The sequence below is a fragment of the Octopus bimaculoides genome, chromosome 18 (genome assembly GCF_046866305.1).
Source record: "Octopus bimaculoides isolate indiv1 chromosome 18, ASM4686630v1, whole genome shotgun sequence".
Classification (NCBI taxonomy): Eukaryota; Metazoa; Mollusca; class Cephalopoda; order Octopoda; family Octopodidae; genus Octopus; species Octopus bimaculoides.
In genome coordinates, this window is record NC_142945.1 from 31,220,386 (window position 1) to 31,226,803 (window position 6,418).

Genomic DNA, 6,418 nt, shown 5'->3' on the forward strand with positions numbered 1-6,418 from the left:
TTAATTTCACCCCCCCCCCACACACACACACACACACACCTCTTGTTTTAATGTTAACATTGAAAAAATCCACGTTTTCCGTAAGAAAATTTGGACCTGGATTTGCATCCACTAAACAAATTTTGTTCCAGGGCCACTGTCGTAGATGACGATTCTGCCCTCCCCGCCACCCAAAAAGAAGTGGGTAAGTTTATTTACTCGTGTTTTTTTTTTTTACTTTTACAGATTCGATGCTTCAAACACACATCCGGAGAAATTAGGGCTTTTGGCACATAAGATAATTTCCAATCACATTCTGTAGGATCGCACGCAAATCATAGATATATCAGCAAACACACATAACGTAAATATGTTAGAATAAAACAAATAGGTTGAAACAGAAAAAGAAAGATGAAATTAAATACATATGCACAACATTTAAAGTTAAAATATCTGCAAACATCATTACCTGCATTTCTTGATGAGAAATATATGTATATGGGAATATATATATATACACGCGCGCACAATATTACTACAGTCCTACTGTCAATAGCGATCACAACGTTTTCTGACTTTTAGACATTCAAAAGTTGAAAAAAGGAGGACTGTTCTGATTGGTTAAAATCTCAGCCTCGTTGTCATATATTCATCATCTTGCTGCTCTTCTAATGATCCCGAAATTTATGGGGGAAGGGGAGCTAAATTTGCAGCTTCGAAAGGATGAAGGGCAAAGTCGACCTCGGCGGAAGTTGATCTCAGAACCTGCAGCCAAACTGAGATATTTTGTGATTATACCATTCTTATTTTCCAAACACATCATTTTAAAAGACAACATGTATTAATAGGAAGATATGATGGAAGTGTCGAATATGCATCCCACTCCTTTTCGTTTTTTTTTTTCCGGATTCCTACGTTTTAGATATCGGAGATTACGAATATGCAAAAAAATTACTTTATAATCGGAATGTTTGAAAGGTATTTAATAATATTTAATATTTTATAATCTTAATGTTTGAAAGGTATTTAAACAAAATTTCAACAAAAAAAAGAAACATTTTCCTAACAGCTACAAGGGAAAAACTCGGATCTTGTGAATTTTCTGAGGTCCCCTCCTCACCTTGGAAAAGATTTTACCCACAAATTTCTTTATAATCGTAATGTATGCCGTTTGAAAGGTATTTCGGCGCTTCTTTAGAAGCGTACCTCTCCAAGAAAATGACGCCTAATTTCTAAAAAAAATTATGAAAATAGGAAATGTATCCAAAATAAATTAAGTATGCAAAAAATTAGGAAGATTCATCTATTTTTAAATATTTTATACTAAAAAATAAAACAAACGCAGGAGTGGCTGTGTGGTAAGTAGCTTGCTTACCAACCACATGGTTCCGGGTTCAGTCCCACTGCGTGGCACCTTGGGCAAGTGTCTTCTACCATAGCCTCGGGCCGACCAAAGCCTTGTGAGTGAATTTAGTAGACGGAAACGCTTGACAACCGATGCTGGTGTGTTTACGTCCCGTAACTTAGCAGTTCGGCAAAAAGATACCGATAGAATAAGTACTAGGCTTACAAAGAATAAGTCCTGGGGGTCGATTAGCTCGACTAAAGGCGGTGCTCCAGCATGGCCGTAGTCAAATGAAACGGAAAACGGGCACTCGCGAATATAAACAAACATGTCGGACGATACAAGGGGCGGTAACTTGTATCAGATATTATTAATGATACGAGACGAAAATGTGTGTTTCTGTTTTAAAAAAAAGGTATTATTCAATTCTTTCACCCACACGATTTTCACTAAGAAAAAAAAAAAAAACTCGGATCTTTTGCGTGGAATCAAGTACCCTGACCTAATATGCTGCAAATTCCTTATTTTTGTTCGGAAAAAAAAGGGGCCGAACCCCCACCCATATCCCGGAATCATTGGAATTTTTTTTTTTTTCGTTGAATGAATTCCGGTGACCTCCTACTGGGTTGGGTGAGGTGGAAGCCTCAGAAATTTCACCCCCATTGATCTTTTAACTCGCACGATTTTCGCTAAGGAAAAAAAAAACTGATTTTTTGCATGAAATCAAATACCCTGACCTCTTAATATGCTGCAAACCTCTTATTTTTGTTCGGAAAAGGGTGGGGTGGAAAACCAGACATACGCCCCCACCCCCCTCATATCCCGAAATCATTGGAAATTTTTTTTTTCGTTGACTGAATTCCGGTGACCTAATATGCTCCAAAACCCTTTTTGTGGTCCGGAAAACGGGTTGGGTGGGATGGAACCCTCGGAAATTTCACCCCCATCCCCATTTTCTAAGAATTTTTTTCTATTTCTTTCTTTACTCATAATTTTAGATAGCATTTTGTAAAAATACGTTTTCAAGATAGTGTGGATTACATTAGATTGAAAATTCAAAGAAGTTTGAAATGAATAAGTGAAAATGCAGAGGTTATAGAAGTTAGAGTAGTACCGAAATCAGTGGAGAGATAAAGAATGATAAATAATTAACCTAAAAAACACACATTAGTTTGTGTATGTGTATGAAACAAGTAAAAGTATATTAAAACAAAAATATCTTTTTCATACCTCTTAAAATCACTGGTTATATATAATAATCTCAAGTAGATTTTCCCTTTGCAATTTTTGGCGCCAAAATGTGTTTAATTTTTGTGTGGGGGAGAGAGAGAGAGTGAGTGGGTGACGAAGTTTACCTAAACATTGAATGGGTGACACTCTATCATAATTATGTATATCATTATACATCATCATCATTTAACACCTACTTTCTATGCTGGCATGGGTTGGACAGTCTGACTGAGGACTGGCAAGCCAGGAGGCTGCAATGAGACTCCAGTCTGTTCTGGCAAGGTTTCTACAGCTAGATGCCCTTCCTAACACCAACCACTCCGAGAGTGTAGTGGGTGCTTGTCAAGTGTGACTGGCACAGGGGTCAGTCAGATGACACTGGCATCGATTACACTCGAATGGTGCTTTTTACGTGCTACCGGCACTGGCATCGGCCTCAATATGGTCACTCGACATGGTAGAAATAACAGCAAAATCTCTGTTAAAACATTTGCATACCGTTTTTTCTTTCCCCTTTTCAGTTTCTTCAGATTCTTATGCTTTCAGCAAAGGATATTCTGATTTTGGAAAAGAAAGTAATAACAAAAAAATAATTGCATTGTAAAATTTCAAATTTACCTCCGTCCCCACCAATATTTCAGCTTACAAATATTTTTATTTTTTCAATTGTACATAGACAAATACGGAAATAAGGGTTCTGAAAAACATTTTCCAAAATTCTTTTTTTTTTTTCTAAATATAAAAATGTACTAAATTTTAATCAAACTTTTTAATCGCGTCCTTTTTATTTGGGCATACTGATTTCGAGGAGATGAAATGCAAGGATCTTTTCTGTTTTGCTGCCACTTTTCACTTTCTTCTCATTTGGTGTATTGATGTAGTCTTGTATGGTAATTATTGACATGAAATTCATTTTTGCCAAAAATCAATAAAGCTTTTAAAGTTTGCAAATTTGGGGTAACTTTAGCCAATCAAAAACCACAGACATATAGATGTCTGTTTCTAAGCATTAAAAAATCTGTGGTGGGAACATTTACTGACGGTGCTCCGACAAAGGATGCAAGGAGTCTGTGTCAATAGTTTGAAGGTGGCACCTGGTACAGAAGATATGAAAATTGTAATTTGTTTGAAAAATTACTTGAGTGCATTATAAAGTATCGTTTTTCATGAACTGGTCTACAAAAGGTTTAGGTTGTTTTTATAAATATTATGATATGTTTAATATTTTGTTAAATATTTCATTTGTACTCTGCTGTTTATTCTTTTTTTTTTTTTAAATGGACTACAGTTTGCCTTTTGATAGTTTTTTGTATTAAATGCTTATTGAATGCTTAAAGCTATAAAATGTGTTTGCTTGTTTTTATTTTGTCACTTTTTGTTTATTAATTGCTTAAAACACATGAAGTATGAAGTGGTCATGAGATGTGCTAAAAATAATAGCTAAATAGGCTTTAAATCACACACCAAAATTCTTTTTTTGTTTGTTTTTAATCGTATGAATTTTCATGCATAGAATACAAATTGGTAAAAGTTTTCTGAAAATTCCAGAAATTAAAAGTGGTGGGGGTTTATATGGTGTGCATAAAGCAGAGTTCCACCAATATTTCATTTCTTTTCAGTGCATGCAGTCTTGCACAAAATGACAACTTCCAAATCTTGTTTTCTGATGATAAAAAGGATCAAACTTTAAATGTCTGTAACTTTTTCTTTTTCTGGAACAAGTGAATTAAGCTCTAAGATTCAGCATGGAAAATTACATTAATACACCAAATTTGAAAATTTTCACTTAATTTTTAAAATTTCAAAAAGTGCAGCCAAACAGAAAAAATCCAAAAAAAAATAAATTACAGAAAATAATAGACAACAAGAGACTTTGCTTTTCCATATGTAAATACATTTAAGCTTCTGAATTTTAAAGTGAAAGTACTTTCTCAGGAAATGTTTCCCAGGTCAAAAACAAAGAGTGACTGAAAATGAAACTCATATGACATTGAATAATTGTTCAATTTCTTCATTAAGAAAGACACGAAGCCCCATATACCTCGTGGGTCCTCTCGTAACATCAATCCTTTCCAGCTGGGACGTATCCCAAGGAGCCCTACCTGCCTAACCTTTGGGCAGAACCTAACGGAAAGTTCCCTCAACTCTTGCAACCACCACACCTATTCTGAACGACAAAAGAGGTTCATGGTGGTCATCCTTCTGTTCATATGACCTCTCTTCTCTTATTCCTGCAAGGCCCCTTGGCCATTTGTGTGATGTTACTAACCCTTTACTTCCAACCCACCTCTGCCCCACAATAACTGAAACCTAAACTCTAATACTGGTCCTAAACCTAATCCTAAACCTAACCCTATTTTTGTGTAGAATCATGATTAGTTTAAAGCAGGGGTTCTCAACCATTTTCTACTTGTGGATCTTCCCATAGCCATTTGATGTTTAATAACTCCTATTGTATTTTTATAATTAAATATTATTAGGACTTGTATAATTGGCACTCAGCATTGCTCAGGGTGTGAATGCTTCATCATTCTAAGAACACTTATTTTCTAGTCTAGCAACCTGCACTGCTGAAGCTTTTTTGGAAAATGAACAGAATTCCATGCCAAACATACCAAAATTCACAAAAACGTACAAAATATTTTTGAAATATGTCACAACCACAAAAATAAAGAAAAATACAGGTTTTTCTTCGGAAATTTGAAATATATAATGACTTGAAATTTATGAAAATACATTTTCTGCAGCTTGTGCAGCAGCAGTTGCTGTAGCATTCCTGGCACGTTGAATGGTGCACTGTTTATCATTTCCTGCAGCTCGCGCAGCAGCAGTTGCTGTAGCATTCCTGGCATGCTGTTCTTCATTCTCTGCAGCTCGCGCAGCTACAATTGCTGTAGTATCCCTTGTACAACAAATAATGCACTGTGACTGACTCAGGTTATTGCATACTGAAGCTGTTAAGGAAGCATTTCTGATTTAACAACTGCTACACTGCTCCTTGCTTTCCATGGCTTGTGGTGGCTGTGCAAGCAGCATTTTGCGAATGTCTTCATGTAGTCTCATGTGAGGATTCATTTACTCTCCTCTTTGATGTCTCTGCTGCAGCAGTTTTGCGACCAATACAGGCTCTTTTCTTAGGTGGCATTATCTCAGAGTTTAGAAGCTTCAATTACAAAATGCAGATGTGGCTAAAGTAAATTTAAATACATGGAGTGCAAAAAATTTAGAGAGAGAAAACAGAGAAAATCAGTTGAAAGCTGTAGAAGTTTTTAGAGAAAAACCTGTGTAAAACAGTTTCTCGCTTGAAGCAGGAGCTCTGAGCAAAATATTATAGTACATGACCATCCTTGGCACATAGGTAATGTGTGTGTGTAAAGTTTGGTGAAAATTGGTTGAAAACTGTAGAAATGCATACATACTACACACACAGACATCTTTGTTGGGGGAACATACAAATACCATAAAGGCAAAGATATTTATGCGCAACAAAATTGAAATACACTGAAGTCAATTTTTAGGTATATGTGGCAAAACTGAGTTTAAACACACTGGGTGAACAAAAATGAAAAATAAATTATTTTTCATGGAGAACATACAAAAACCGTAACAACAGATTTTTACACACAACTAATTTAAATGCAAAGAAGTCAATTTGTAGGCAGAACTTACAAACCCCATTTGAGCGTATGAAGCTCTAGAAGAAAATATAGCTTGAGTGAAAAAACTTGAGCTGCTCAAGGATAGCTTTTTCTAATGCATGACCACTCAGTGGCATGGTTGAAATCTCATTGATTTGTAATAAAAGCTTATTGGCTGTATGTGGCCCATAGCGGTCATATATACACACGCACAACATTTTCTCAT

At 35.7% G+C, this 6,418-nt stretch overlaps 1 protein-coding gene across 6 annotated transcripts in view; it reads right to left on the reverse strand.

The window, feature by feature from the left end:
* LOC106875756 (dual specificity protein kinase Ttk) overlaps nt 1-2,745 on the reverse strand; it is a 288,324-nt gene extending 285,579 nt beyond the window's left edge. For 4 of the 6 annotated variants that reach the window (XR_016244973.1, XR_016244972.1, XM_089365964.1 and 1 more), the window contains exon 1: nt 449-574. The gene's annotated coding sequence lies outside the window, so the exon portion shown is untranslated. Of the gene's footprint in view, nt 1-448; nt 575-2,554 lie in introns of those variants that run through there. The other 2 variants (XM_052974191.2, XM_089365963.1) reach the window with 2 other exon arrangements.
* Nucleotides 2,746-6,418: the final 3,673 nt, after the last annotated feature.